Below are 16,225 nucleotides of genomic sequence, written 5' to 3'. Positions count from 1 at the left end.
TAAAAGAATAATTAAAATTTTAAAAAAACTTGAATGTAAATGAATTAAATTCCCCAATTAAAAGATACTGACTAGACAGATGGATTAAAAAACACTACCCAACTATATGCTGCCTACAAAAAGCATTACCTATCAAGACACACAGAGACTGAGAGGGAAAGAATGAAAAAAAAAAAATCTTCCACAGAAATGAAAACCAAAAGTAAGCAAGAGTGACTATACTAATACCAGACAAAATATAATTTACATAAAATAAATTTTAAGTCAAAAAACATAAAGTGGCAAAGAAAGTCATTATGTAATGATAAAGGAGTGAATTCAAAAAGACATAACAATTGTAAATATACATGTACCCAACAACAGGGCACCCACATATATAAAGCAAATATTATTAGAGCTAAAGAGATAGAACCCAATACAACAACAGTTGGGGGCTTCAACAACCCACTACAAACACTGGACAGATCATCTAGGCAGAAAATCAACAAAGAAGCATCAGACTTAAACTGCACTATGTATCAAACTCACCTAACAGACATTTACAGAACATTTCATCTAACAGCTACAGAATATACACCCTTTCATCAGCACATGGGACATTCTCTAGGATTTACAGTATGTTTGGTCATAAACCAAGTCATAAGAAATTTTTATAAATTGAAGTCAGGTATTATCTCAGAACACAATAGAATAAAACTAAAAATCAATAACAAGAACAATTTTGGAAATTGTATAAATATATGCAAATTAAACAACTTGCTCTTGAATGAACAATGGGTCAATGAAGAAATTAAGAAGGAAATAAAAAATCTTGAAACAACATAAAAATGGAAACACAGTATACCAAAAGCCATGGGATACATCAAAAGCAGTGCTAAGAGGGAAGTTTATAGCAATAAATGCCCACATCAAAAAAGTAGAAAGATCAAGACACTAGAAAAGTGAGAACAAACCAAATCCAAAATGAGTAGAAAGAAATAATAAAGACCAGAGAACTGAACAAAATAGAGGCCAAAAAAATGCAAAAGATCAATTACATAAAAAGTTGTTTATTTAAAAACATGAAAATTGACAATTATCTAGACTATGAAAAAGAGAAAAGCCAAATAAATAATATCAGAAATGAAAAAGAAGAATTTTACAAGTTACCACAGAAATATAAAAGATAGAGACTAATATGAACAACGATACCCCAATAACTTAGAAAACCCAAGGAAAACAAGTAAATTCCTAGACACACATAACTTGCTGACAATGAAGCAGAAAGAAATAGAAAACCTGGGTGGGTGCAGTGGCTCATGCCTGTAATCCAAGCACTTTGGGAGGCCAAGGTGGGTGGGTATCACCCGAGGTGAGGAGTTCGAGATCAGCCTGCCCGACAAGGTGAAAGCTCGTCTCTAGTAAAAGTACAAAAGAATTAGCCAGGCATGGTGCTGCATGCCTGGAATCCCAGCTACTCGGGAGACTGAGGCAGGAGAATCACTTAAACCTGGGAGGTGGAAGTTGCAGTGAGCAGAGATCACGCCACTGCACTCCAGCCTGGGCAACAAAAGTGAGACTTTGTCTCAAAAAAAAAAAGAAAAAGAAAAAGAAAAAAAAGAAAAGAAAAGAGAAAGAAAAAGAAAAAGAAAAAAAAAAGGGTGGGAGGGGAGGAGAGACCTTAATAAACTAGTAATGAGCAACAAGACTGAATCCAAAAAAAAAGTCTCCCAACAAAGAAAAGACCAGGACCAGATGGCCTTCATGCTGACTTTTTCCAAACCTATAAAGACAAACTAACACCAATTCTTTTCAAACTATTCCAAAAAAAAAGAGAAGAGAATTCTTCCTAACTCACTCTAAGAGGCCAGCATTATCCTGACACCTGAAACAGACAAGGACACAACAACAACAACAAAAACTACAGACCAATGTGCCTGATGAACATAGATGCAAAAATCCTCAAAATACTGGCAAACTAAATCCAACAGCATATCACAAAGATATGATCAAATGGGACACATTCCAGAAATGCAAGGATGGTTCAACAAATGCAAATCAATAAATATGAGACATCACATCAACAAAATGAAGAATGAAAACCATATGATCATCTCAATAAATGTAGAAAAACATTCTGATAAAATTCGATATTCCTTCATGATAACAACTCTGAACAAATTAGGTAATACAAGTCATATATGACAAACCCACAGCTAACATCATACTGAATAGGCAGAAGCTGAAAACTTTTCCTCTAGGAACAGGAAAAATATAAGAATGCCTATTCTTTCACCACTCTTACTCCATATATTGTTTATAATCCTATCAAAAGCAATTAAGCAAGAGAAAGAAAGGGCTTTCATTTCATAGGAAAAGAAACCTAAAAATTTCAACAAAATACTGTAGAAATGGTAAACAGATCCAGTGAAGTTGCAAGATACTAAAATCAACATACAAAAATCAGTAGTGTTTCTATACACCAATAACAAACTAGCTGAAAATGAAATAAAGAAACCAATCTCGTTTATAATAGCTAAAAATAAAAGAAAAACAGCCAAATACCTAAGAACAAATTTAACCAAGAAGGTGAAAGATGTCTACATTAAAAACTACAAAATACCGATAAAAGAAATTGAAGAGGACATAAACAAATGAAAAGATATCCTATGTTAATGAATTGGAATAATATTGTTAAAATGACCATTACATCCAAAGTAACCTACACTTTCAATGAGATCCCTATCAAAATATCAATGAATTTTTCACAGAGATAGAAAAAGAAATCCTAAAATTTGTATGCAACCACAAAAGACCTCAACTAGCCAAATACTGAGCAAAAAGAACAAAGTTCGAGGCATCACACCACATGATTTCAAAATATATTACAAGCTATAATAATCAAAACAGCATGGTATTGGCATAAAAACAGACACACAGACCAAGGGAACAGAATAGAGAACCCAGAAATAAATCCATCTATTTAGAGCCAAATAATTTTCACCAAAAGTGTGAAGAACATAGATTAGGGAAAAGGAGAGCCTCTTCAATAAATGGTGGTAGGAAAACTGGATATCCATGTGCAGAAGAATAAAACTAGGCCCCTATCTTTCACTACATACAAAAGTCTACTCAAAATTGATTAAAGATTTAAATGTAAGCCCCCAAACTATAATCCCACCAAAAGAAAACATAGGGGAAATACATTAGGACATTGGTCTGGGCAAAGATTTTACAGCATAGAATAATATTATCAAAAAGACCAAAAAAAAAAAAAAAAAGATACCACGCTTATTTGGTAGCTTTGTAGTGTATTTTGCAGCCAAGAAGTACCATGTGCCTCCAGCTTTGTTCTTTTTGCTCAATATTGCTTTGGCTATTCAGGGTTTTTTTGTGGTTTTCTGCAAATCTTAGGACTGTCTTTCCATTTCTGTGAAAAATGTCATTGTATTTTGATAGGGATTGCACTGAAGGTATAGATCACTTTAGGTAGTATAGTCATTTTAACAATATTATAATTCTTCGAATCCATGAATATGGGATATCCTTTCATTTTATAGTTAAGACTTCAATAGCAGAGGCAACAAAAGCCAACATAGACAAATGGGACTATATCAAACTAAAAACCTTCTGCACAGCAAAGGAAATAATCAAATGAAGAGACACTGGAATAGGGGAAAGTATTTGCAAACTATTCATCCAATAAGGAACTATTATCCAAAATATTCAAGGAATTCAAAAACTCAACAGCAAAACAAAAAGAAAAACCCAAATAACCTGGTTTTAAAAATGATCAAAGGATCTGAATAAACATTTCTCAAAAGAAAATATACAAATGGCCAATAAGTATAGCAAAAAATGCTCAATATCACTAATCATCAGAGAAATGCAAATCAAAGCCACAATAAGGTATCATCTCAGCCCAACAAGAATGGTAATATCAGACCAAACAAAAACAAAAACAAAAAACAAAAAACAAATTCCTGGCAAGGATACCAAGAAAGAGGAACACTAATTTATCATCGGTGCAAATGATCCAGCAAACCCACTGCTGCGTATTTACCCACAGAAAAGGAAATCAGTATATCGAAGTGATAGCTGCACTCCCATGTTAACTGCAGCACCATTCACAATAGCAAAGATATGTAATCAACTTAAGTGTTCATTAACAAATTAATGGATAAAGAAAATGTGGTACATATACACAGTGGAATACTATTCAGCCAGAAAAAATAAAATAAAATTCTGTCACTCATGGCAACATGGATAAGCCTGGATGTTATTATATTAAGTGAAATAAGTCAGGCAAAGAAAGATAAATACCAGAGTTCTCACTCATGTGGGAGCTAAAAAAGCTGATGCATAAAAGTAGAGAGTAGAATAGTGGTTACTAGAGGTGGGGAAGGGTGGGGAGAAGGAGGAATAGGAAAAGGTTGGCTGGATTCAAAATTACAGCTAGATAGGAGGAATAAGTTCTAGTGTTTGATAGCACGGTAGGGTGGCTTTAAAATAACTAGAAGAGAGGATTTTGAATGTTCCCAACACAGAAGATAAATGTTTGAGGTAATGAATATGCTAATTACCCTAATTTGATCATTACACTTTACATACAGATATCAAAATACCACTTTTTACCTATAAATAGGTACAATTAAAAAGAACTGGTAAACAGATCCAGTGAAGAAAACAAAATGTATCAACTAAAAAGAAAAGAACAAAAAGCAACAGAATGAATGACCAGTAAATAAATGAAAAAGAGACAGATCTTGTTGGAAGAATAACTCTAAATAACTTACGTAGACACTCTGTCTTCAAGGAGACGAAGCAGTAAACTCCCCTCCCTTAACTATGGGGTGTACCCAGAGACGTCCTTCCAAAGAGTACATAGGGAAAGCGGGAGAAGGAGTCAGTAAGGAGTGAAGAATTCTGACAGCAGAGACTCTTGATGTGATGAGATGAGTAGGACATGTTGCCTCTGTGTTCTTCCTCCCAAAACCCTCATGAGAAAATCATCAGAGAACTCTCAATTGGGGGACTTTGTAAAAAATACCTGACTCCTCAAAACTGTCAAGATCAACAAAACAAGGAAAGTGAGAAACTGTCACAGCCAAGAAGAGCTCAAAGAGACATGACAACTAATTAGTGTGTAGTGTGGCATCTGGGATGGGATCCTGGGACAGAAAATGAACATTAGGTTAAAAAAGTTTTAAATCCAAATAAAGTGTGGACCTTACTTAATAATGGACCAATTTTAGTTCATCATAAGGGAAACTAGATGCTAAATATATGAAAACTCTTTATGCTATCTTCATAAGTCTTCTGTAAATCTAAAAGTGTTCTAAAATAACCTCTGGAGGAAAAGGCAATGGGAAAAGAGGAGGTAGAGAACACTATCGTTTTCACAGTATTGAGAATATTCTAGTTTTTAAGTTGGGAGGTAGGTTCCCGGGCATTTGTTTATTATTATGCCCCATAGGTACATAAATGACACCTACGTATTTTGTACCTATCAAATATCACAAAAGGAATTTTAAAAAGAAAGCTTACAAGCCAAGCAGAAAGGGATAAGAGTATTTCATTAGCTAGCACTTGCTGAACCTCCCCAAAATGCCAGTCAGCATGACTATGCCCCTAGGCCTGGCACTCTACTCTATCCGACTATATCACCCAGAGCTGGGGATCTGAAATAAAGAGTCAGCTCATTTGGGCTCTGATAAAAATAAAGCCTATTTTGGGAAAGGTGGAAGCCTCAGAGAGATGGAGTGTGTGGACTCGTACTAAGAGCTATGGTTTCTATTAAAAGATGACATTTCAGACAGTGGCCACTGGGTACAGCTGAAAAGATGAGTGAGTGATGGCCCTTCCCTGTATAGAGCACGCCTAATTTACTAAGAGGTCAACACAGCAGTATCCTATTTCGCTCCTACTACAGTCCCAAGGGGAAGCGATGACCTGCTCAAGATGTCATAGGTGATCAAAGACACGCTGAGACCTCTTCCTGGCTCTCTTGACCCCAGGGTTAGTGCTTGTGTGTCTAGATTCATGAAAATTGATATTTCATTTGCAGTAGCTGCCATGATTTGCAGAGCCTTCTACTGTTTTCAGGCTTGTTTCTTAGACTTCAGAGTCGAGACAAAGTCATTACCTACCACATGCTTAAATTCTGCACTCCACACTGATCTGGGGTGGGTGAATGTGCTGTCATGGGGCTTTAATTGTAGTATTCTTGTGGTCAGTGCCATTTTAAAAATTTGATCAATATTAATTACAGGAAAATTATTGTGAATTATATTGTATATCAAAACAACAATAAAGAAATGTGGGCCGGGCACGGTGGCTCAAGCCTGTAATCCCAGCACTTTGGGAGGCCGAGACGGGCAGATCACGAGGTCAGGAGATCGAGACCATCCTGGCGAACACCGTGAAACCCCGTCTCTACTAAAAAAATACAAAAAACTAGCCGGGCGAGATGGCGGGCGCCTGTAGTCCCAGCTACTCGGGAGGCTGAGGCAGGAGAATGGCGTAAACCTGGGAGGTGGAGCTTGCAGTGAGCTGAGATCCAGCCACTGCACTCCAGCCCGGGCTACAGAGCGAGACTCCGTCTCAAAAAAAAAAAAAAAAAAAAAAAAAGAAATGTGGTTAGACCATATTGTTTCAAAGTAGGGAACAAGGAAATTTGTTGATAAGAAAAACATTTTCAGCAATCTTCAATGGTGCCCAATTCTCCCTGGCCGCTCTCCTATTTCTATCTTCCTTTTATGACTTATTCATCTACTGCTACGTAAGCTTGTATACTTCTTAGATCCCAAACTATAGACTACTATAAAAAGAGGAAACTTTTCTTTTTAAAAAGTTTAAACTTTTAATTTTGAGATAAGTATAGGTTCACAGGAAATTCCAAAGGCAGTGCAAAGTGGTCCCTTGTGCTCTTCATCTTGTTCCTCCTAATGGTTACATTCTACATAACTACAGTAAAATATCGAAATCAAGAAACTGACATTAGTATAATGAGTATATATGGTTCTGTCATTTCATCATATGTGTAAACTCCTATAACCACCATGCCAATCAAGACTATTTCATCATCACAGAAATCTCTCTGACATTATCCCTTGTATAGTCACACCCACCTCCCTTTCCGACAACTATCACCAACCCCTCGTAAATACTAATCTGCTCTCCATCTCTGTAATTTTCTCATTTTGAGAATGCTATACAAATAGAATCATACAATATGTGTGACCATTTGAGACTCTCGTTTTAAAGCAAAAAGAAGAAATTCTATTACAAGATAGAGAAGACACTGTGTATGATTTCAGCACTTTGAAATTTGTTACCGTTTGTTTTTTGGCCCAGGACATGCCCTACTATGGCAAATGCTCTGTGGGTGCCTGAAAAGAATGTGTACTCTGCTACTGTTGGGTAGAGTGTTACAAATGTCAATTAGATAATATTAATTGATGGTGGTGAGTGTTCCTATAGCCTTGCTGACTTTCTGTGTACTTTATGTGTGGTTGTTCTATCAACTGTTGAGAAGGGCATGGAGATCTTCAAGTATAATCATGGGTATGTCTGTTTCTTCTTGTAGTTCTAGCAGTTTTTACTTCTTATTTCACAGCTCTGTTGTTTGGTGCATGCATACTTAGGAATGCTATGTCTTCTTGATGAACACTCTTTTATTTATGTCCCTGGTAACTTTCTACTTTTAAAAGTTCTTTATCTGATATTAATATAACAATTTCTGCTTTCTTTTCATTAATATTTACACGGTATTTTTCCATCCTTTTATTTTCAACATACACACACACACACACACACACACATATATATACACATATATAAAATGTCTCTAAAAGGGGCCAGGATAAGGCAAGGGAGCTAGGGAAGCTCCTCAGAGGAAAGGATATTTACTTGGCCAGAACTTGGTATTGAGAGAGAAGGGTACTGTGAGGATAACTCAGTAATGACCCAAATCCAGGGGGCCTAGAACCCAAATCCAGAGCCCTTTACCATGCAATCCATTTGGAATTTGGCTCTAATTTGGGAAGAAGAAATTCCTGCTTTATTAGTTACATTTTTGCATAAAAAAGACCTAACCAATCAGGTTACTCAGGTATTCTATATATGTCTCTTTAAGTTTTCCATTTCTGAGACAGTCAAAATCACAAGCTTCCCAACTAACATATCATCCACACTACAAGCAAACTACATGAGCAGACAGAATTGGTCCTCACGGGGTGGTAGGGTTAGGCTTTGTGTCCCCACCCAAATCTTATCTTGAATTGAATTGTAATCCCTATAATCCCCATGTGTTAAGGGAGAGACCAGTGGAGGTAACTGAGTGATGGGGGTGTTTCCCCCATGCTGTCTTGGTGACATTGAGTTCTCACAAGATCTGATGGTTTTACAAGCAGTTCTTCCCCCTTTGCTCAACACTTCTCCTTCTTGCCACCCTGTGAAGAAGGTGCCTTGCTTCCCCTTCACCTTCTGCCATGAGTAAGTTTCCTGAGGCCTCCCAGCTATGCTGAACTGTGAGTAAATTAAATCTCTTTCCTGCATAAATTACCCAGTCTCTGGTAGTTTATTGTAGTAGGAAAACAGACTAATACACAGTGTCAGCCTTCTAAGGGATGTGGACTGTCCTAGCAATCTGCTCTAGAGTTATAAAGGACGTAATGTGATCATTTTGGTTAATCAGAATCTCCGTCAAGATCTACTGGGGCCAGGAACTCCAAACCTGACCAATCACCAGGACACTAGGACTGCATAAGGAACTCCAGTCCTGAGGACTAGAGGGTCTGGTTACATAACAAAACTCATTACAAAGATTTTTGGGTTATACTGTAACTGACAGAGCAGAGTATATATTTACTGCCTTCTGTAAAGTTACAAATATTTCCCATCCCTCTGTGCCTTGCTGGTGACCCAGATAATGGCTCTGCTGGGCAAAAATAAGGGCTCCGTAAAAAGTCTCTAAAACAAGAGAAATTATTCTCTGCTATGTGATCATATGGACACTGCTATGTGATTTCGCTGCTGACCCTTTATCAGGAACCCACCATCCCCCAAGCCAGAATCTCCAAAGTGGAAAACATAAGGTGTGGGGAGAAATTATTAGAGCTCTCATATCTGGTATGTTCTAAAGCGCTACAGTGCCCAGCACTGCTTCCTATTTCTCCATTATATTTTGTTAAATTTCTGTGCATAAGACAAGTCTCCACAGAGGGTCAGCTCGCTGTAAGGACGAAAGATCAGAACTACTGATAAACACTAGTAATGGAATGGGACTTTTAAAATTACGATGAATTATCTCAGGGGTGAATACATGAAAACTCGCAAATGAAAGCCCTTAGAGTAGAGGGCCCCTTTAGGGAAGATCAGCGTAACAGCACAGATGCCCAGGTCCTGTCTGCCCACTCCAGATTAGTGGGGCGTGGACCCTGAGCATCCTAGGTCACCCCCAAGCATCCCAGGTGATCCCCATTACATTACAGCTGGTAGGCATGGATTCACAGAGCTCCAAAGCCTGGAAGAAGAGGACGAGGCAGGAGCTATGCCATGTCTATCTCCATGCCATCCCCAAGCACCTCATCGAGTGCCCACTCATCTCCCTCCATACCTGGCCCCGCTCAGCCAGCAAATATGGGCAGCACCACCTGTCTGCAGCTTGGGGGAATCCCTGTTGCTCTTTCCTGGAATTGAGGCTCAGGTGGGAGATGGGCTCCTGATCTTACTGTAGTGGTGGACAGGCGGGCACTGGTGTCCCACAAACTCCGAGCATGTTTTCCCACTGGATTCTGTGGGGCATGGCAACCAGGTCTGTGTTACTGCCCTGCCTGTGCAGGACTGGTCTTAGAATTCCAAGTTCACGGACCCAACTTCATCTACCCTCTCCCTCCATGTCACTGCCAAAGGAACCAAGGCCGGAAGTTAACACCCAGCGATTGAAAGCACAACACCCACACATGAGCACACCCCAACGATACCTCCAGAGACCTCTGTTCCAAGCACACAGCACCGAGACGTGGTACTTAACCGCTGGGAAAATGACCAATGTATTACAAAAACGTTACTCAATGAGCTCTCAGGTTGGGAAGATACGGTTGCATTTAGCTTCTCCCACAAGAGAGGCCTGCACCAGACCCAGGCTCCAGGCAGGGAAGACGGTCCTGTCTCTGGCTCCTGGAATCCCTGTCTTTCCCAAGTACTTCTGACCTTGGTCTTCGTGAACACAACAAAATCTTCAACATAACCTCTGGGTGAGATCATAAGTGGCAGATTCTGGAAGGCTCTAAATAAAACAAGTCTGACTGAGGAGTGAGTGGGCTGTCAGATCTGTTGTGTTTCCCACTCATTCCCTGTGAGCGCCGTCAGGGGCCCAAGTGGAAAGCAGTATTCTACGGAAACGTGACATTCATGGACTGGGCATTCCGCTATGTGGTCAACAAAGGGAGGGGGCCCTCACGCATACGAAATAAGATGAGAACCATCACAAGCAAAACCCAAAATGGAATGTTGGCAAAAGAGACAAGCAACTTAGAAAAACTACTAAAGCTGTCAACTCGAGGGTCTCTCCCTGTCCCTGGCCACATCCCTGTAAAAGACAGGCTACCTGAGGACACTCAAGAGGGACGTCACCACTGCAGACTCCTGACTTGGAGTTCACGCCGGCCAGGGACTGCTCCGGACCACGGCTTGTTCACACTGTGACCTGGGTAGACCTTCACGCAGGAAGGTCACAGGACAAGGCGTTTGAGCAGGAAACAGCCAGAGCAGATTCATAGTTAGGATCATCCTTACTTCTTGCAGGCAGCAATCAAGCTCAGATCTCACCAATTAACTTGTCAGTGTGACCGCTGGTCAGGTGTGACTCTGAGAAGCCGAGAAGGCATATTTTACTTTCCAGGGAGATACAAGGCCTGCCTCCATGGCCACAGACCTGGCAGGAGGGCCCTGGTACCTTCTGCCTCAACAAGCACTGAGGGTTATTCGTTTCCATCCAAAACTGGCATCTTGTTAATATACTGCTTGGTAACATGGTACCAAAATTCATTCCCTCCTAAACTGTGACCTCTTATGATCTGATTTATTCATAATGTTTTATAACCATTTTGCCATCCTGGAGCCAGGACCATTTCTAAAGAAATCATTTCAACTTTAGTTATAATAAGAGTCAACCGGAAAATTGATTCTGATAGGCAGAAATCTAAAACTCAAAATACTTTTGGTGTGTCCAGTGAGGCACCCGCAGCACGGGAATGGGGAGCACAAGGTCACTGGGACACATTCCCCTCCCACACCCTCCACCAGACACACCCAACTCGAATGACACGTCTTCTGTTTCATGTGTTCCCTTCAGTTCTGTATATCCCAGTGGTAATCCCAGAAAGTATTCTCCTCTGGAGTTTGTTTGTAATTACCTGTTCAGGTCTAGTTTACTAAAAGCCCTACAACACCCCCTCCATCGTGGCACACACACACACACACACACACACACACACACACACACGCACACACACACAGCATGAGAGGACTTTGTTTTTCTGGAGGAAGTCGAGAAAAATTTCTCTCTGCTTTTCCTAGTTTGAGAACCTCAACTGCAGCAATGCTCTCATTTCAAGCTCTGTCTGGCCTGTTTATTTAATGCCGTTCTCTTACATACACATCTGCCACACAGCTGGCCCAGGGACTCTTTAAGACAAGGACAGAGTATCTGGAATCCAACATTCAGGCGTGAGTCACAGGTCACCATCCAACGCTGGGCCGTACTAGGCAAGGAAAAGAACCTCTCTGGGCTCATTTTCATCTATACAATTCAGGGGAGGAATATCCATTATCACCTGGCATTAAAGAGAATTCACGAAAATTCCTTTCTAAATTCTAAGATACAATTCAGAGAGTCATTGAAAAATGACTAGAATGTTATGTGTTCAGTTTCTATCTAAGGAAAAGAAGGTTGAGGGGTACAGGAATTGGCTTTTTTGTTTTTGTTTCTTCAGCTTTCTAGGAAACCACACTGCTAGGGTATATCAGCTATGACAGAAAAGAAAAAATGCTTGGCATAACCTTGATCACCACCACAACTAAGAGAAAAGCATTATGTCATTGACCATGCAAGAACGTTAAATCACAATTTTAGGATGTTTCGCCCTGAACAGGGGTGCTGTGGGAAGAGTCAGGGACCACAGAGATGGCCTCAGCGCACACAGAAGTGGCTGTTAAATACAAAGTCCCCTGGCCTGTACAGAGAACTTCTCTTAACTCATGCTAAGCTGGGGATCCCCAATACAGGCGACTCTGAGCACCATCCTGGGCCCGCATGTGCGGAGCTGGAAGTCACAGGAGTTGCTAAGCTGACCCTGGGGCAGTAGAGGCCCTCGGGGGATTCAGGTTTCCAGCTCCGTCCCCTCTCAAACCTCCCAAAGTCTTCCTTCACACACCCTTATGTTTCCAAAGAGACTCTCCAAACTGTACTTAGATGCAGGAGATTTTTCTAGGGGAGAAGAAAATCAATCTCACGAAATTCCTGGTACAGTAAGAAAGAAAGGCTTTTTTGGGTCAGGAAATGGGAGCTCCCAGCCTGCTCTGCCACCTAGGAGCCCTGGGCTTTGGCCAAGTCATTTAATCTCCCAGAGCCTCACATCTCAGTTTAAGATAAGCACTTGGAGAATGGGTGGTTACCATGTCACCGCCATCATATGTCAGAGACGGCAGCCCGGGAAGCAGAAGGAACGTGGGCTGGTAAGCAACAGACCTTCTGCTTCCTGGGCTGCCATTAATAGATGGGGACACAAAGCCGCAGGAGAGGTTAAGGGGCCTGTCCAGAGTCACAGAGTTGAGCGTGCACAGCTGTGTCACAGTCTCCTTAACCTCTCCTGAGGCTCCGTGTCCCCATCTATTAAATGGGGACAATAACATCTGCATTTGCGACCAGAGGTAATACACAAGCGGTGACAAGCCCTGTGCCGCGCACCTGCCAACGATGACCCCATAGATGACAGCTGCTTCCACTGACTGCACCGCCAGGGGCACTGTGGAATCAATGTGGCAATATTTTTTTTTCTAGCAGCTGTCAATACTTACTGGTTAATTATTTAACCAATTGCCACAGATTTAACCACAGTATTAAAGGCTGTGGCCATCTCTTGATATTCAGTATGCTATAAAGAAGAAACGATCAGTTCAAGCTCAGAGACTGTTCCCCCAGATCACCCAGGGGCCCAGTGTGCGGCAGAAAGCGGCTGAGATGGGCCCCTCTGTTTGGGCAGAAACTCCACAAGTTACTTCCAGGTATCAGAGACCTCCGAGCCACACGCTCAACAGAAGCTTCAGCCCTAAAAACTTAATGACTGAGCACCGGGCTTCGCACGTAAAAAATCTTTCTAAATAACCTGTTGGGGGCCAAGTCAGCTCCCAGCAATCTCCAAAATACCAAAAAGCCAGGATATGACAAAAGTGAGGAGTAAATTCTAGATGACTTTTCCAAGTGTACACAGTCTAGGAAAAATTGTTCTGAAATAAATTGAGGCTAATACGAAGATAAGTAGTAAACTTGAGTAGTTAAAGAAATCTTACTGGATGGCGTTTTGATGGATGTAAGAGTGACAGGCTCCACGTTTCATCTTCTCGTGCTCACTGCTCAGTTAAACACAGCCGCTGCTGCTTCTATCACAGAATGGAAAACGATGTGTGTAGGCTCCCTGTGGACATTCACACGCTGGACATGCATATCACCACCTGACTCGGTTTGTGAAATCCAGTCCTGTTTACTTTACTCAAACTTGAGTTGTGTCACCTAAGCCACTGTCCTTCCTACCCCACTACACCATCCTTCTGTCCATTAGGACATGTCTGTCGTGAAAAAGCCTCCAAAAGCTTTTCAAAAGTCAAACGAACGCGCAGCATAGCAGACAAGGCCCTTCGCATCCTCCGTCCCTAGTAATGAACGGCCAGCCTCCAACAGTCAATTACGGTCACTTTCCAAGTACACATGGAAAGAATTAAGTGCAGATGACGCATTTGCCAAAATGACAACTGTGGTGGTCTTCAGGCTCTTCCTATGGTCTCCACTCCCCAAAGAAGGCAGGGTCAGAGCCGGAGGGTCCCAAGACTTTGTTCCTTAACTTCACTGGGGAGACCAGAAAACAGGGTAGGGAAATGCACCACGTGGAAATGGGCTGAGACGTTACTCAGGCCCTCAGACACCGCCATCCTCCTCAAGCTGCTCTCAGCCCAGCCCCAGGCATGCAAACCTTGAGTGCCCAATAACTGGGAAATGCATCCAAGGCTGGCATCCTGCTTACTGTTCTACCAGGCCAGCATTTCATTTCTTTCTGACATGCCAAAGGGTATGGCTGACTGAGCTGTTGCTTTCCCTGTTGGCACTTCAAAGACCACCGGCCAAATGGCAAATGCCTGGTCCCCAACCCAGTATTGTCTAAATGACCTACAGTCTCCGGGAACCATGGCCCAGCTGGTCTAATCAGCCTGCCCCGTTCCAAGGAAACACATTATATCTCTGTACGCATGTCTCCTCATTCTTTAAAACTTGTTCCCAACATAGCATCCCCTGGCTTTTCCATACTCTCCCCAAAAGGGTCAGTTGGTCCCTGCCTCAGGTACCAGGGACTGACTGTAAGAACCTCCACTTCAGCAGTTAGCACAGTCCCAAACTGTCAGGGTCCCATCCCAAAAGGGCATGGGAAAAGGTGGCTGGGACTATATTTTATCTACTTTTTTTTTTTTTAACTGCTAAAACAGTCACTGCAAGAAAAACAGCCCAGAATACAGGTGGGGTGTTCACAATAGATGTTGATTACATGAATGGCTACATCTCATGATTTTCCAAATTAACATTTTTCTAAACCACAAAAGTCAATTTTAATAGGTGAACCAAGGTTTTGTGTGGACCTTATAACTTATGAAATAAAAGTCATCCTTTAAAATTACATGGGTAGATATTTTTGCAAGCCAGCCGGCTCTCATGGTCTCCATTTACTGTCTCGTCTACGTGGCACTCGTGTGTTGGGAGCTCCTGCAGACCGAACTGCTGGGTGAGCATGCCATACTCCCCTGCCTCACCAGCTTCTGAACTAGCACCAACAACCACCTCAGGTCTGCTCATGTCACTCATGATCAAGACCTTTCTAAAGAAGTAGTGTCCGATTCTGATGCTAATAAATTATTAATGAGTTCTGATGATCAGATCAGAAGATTTGTTATTTCCAGCTTATACTCCATTCCCTTGAAATCTGACAAGTGGATTGATACATGACTGCATTTGCAAATGACTGTTTTAAAAAAGTCCAATTCAAGGACTTTTTTTGGTTGTTTTTTAAAGAAAACGGAGTTACCATGGGTTTGAGAAGTTTTCTGATGCAAGATAAAATCTCCTAGGTTTGGAACGGGAACACCCCTAGGGTGTTTGTCTTGCATAAGGTCTGGAAGAGAGACCTGGGAATGCCCCATGAATGCATGAGGGGATCCAAAGCTAAAAGACCCAACAATGGCTGGGGTGAAGTCAGGTATGCAGTGTGAGTGCCGACCAGGAGCTAGCTCTGGAAATCACAACACACAACACCCTAAATCAACCGAACAATGTGGCATTTTCTCCAAAAGACAACATAAAGCATAACAAGACAAGAACACTAAGACACTTAATCCTATCCTTCTTGCATATTCATCTTATGCTGTTCTAAACACCAAACATCAAAGGGGCATAACTGAAATCAAAAAGGTTCCAAGAGATTTTTCTTTTAAGGTGGTGGAAGAGAAAGAACATATTCACAAGATGTGCTTGTAGTAGTAGCAGACCAAGTAAGAGGAAATTCTAACTTTCTAGATAATTTTCAGAAACCACCACACCAAGAGATTCCGTAGTCCAATATGATAGTTTCAAGATTACTTTAAAACAATCTGCAAATAATAGAAGCAAATTGAAGTTTTTAAGGAAAGCTAGTGTTGTTCTTACAGTTCATTCTGAGACAAAGCACTGGAGGTGAAAATTTATCTTCTCATAAAGCACTGCTTCCTGCCCAGCCAGAAACAGAACCCTGGATTAACTGGACCACCAAACACAGCAATTCATATTTTAAGTTAAATGTCTCAAGCTGTTAGGGCTAAGAAATATTTCTGTTACACGGTGACATGTTTTTGTCTGGTGCCTGTGGTGATAGCACGCCTGGGTCCCAGAATCCACATGCTGCGTCACAGCTATGGTTTAATTGTAACATACACAAGAAGGTTT

The 16,225-nt window shown here is 41.1% G+C and overlaps 1 protein-coding gene across 10 annotated transcripts in view; it reads right to left on the bottom strand.

Moving 5' to 3' along the window:
- The window catches only part of NCK2 (NCK adaptor protein 2), a 278,583-nt gene that overhangs the window by 190,012 nt on the left and 72,346 nt on the right, over positions 1 to 16,225 (bottom strand). The window contains exon 3 of one of the 10 annotated variants that reach the window (XM_065526727.2): positions 13,555 to 13,644. The exons of the other annotated variants lie outside the window; for them this stretch is intronic. The gene's annotated coding sequence lies outside the window, so the exon portion shown is untranslated. The remainder of the gene's footprint in view (positions 1 to 13,554; positions 13,645 to 16,225) is intronic. 10 annotated transcript variants of the gene reach the window in all.

This window comes from Macaca fascicularis, chromosome 13, assembly GCF_037993035.2.
Source record: "Macaca fascicularis isolate 582-1 chromosome 13, T2T-MFA8v1.1".
Lineage (NCBI taxonomy): Eukaryota > Metazoa > Chordata > Mammalia > Primates > Cercopithecidae > Macaca > Macaca fascicularis.
This window is presented reverse-complemented; position numbering and strand designations above follow the sequence as displayed.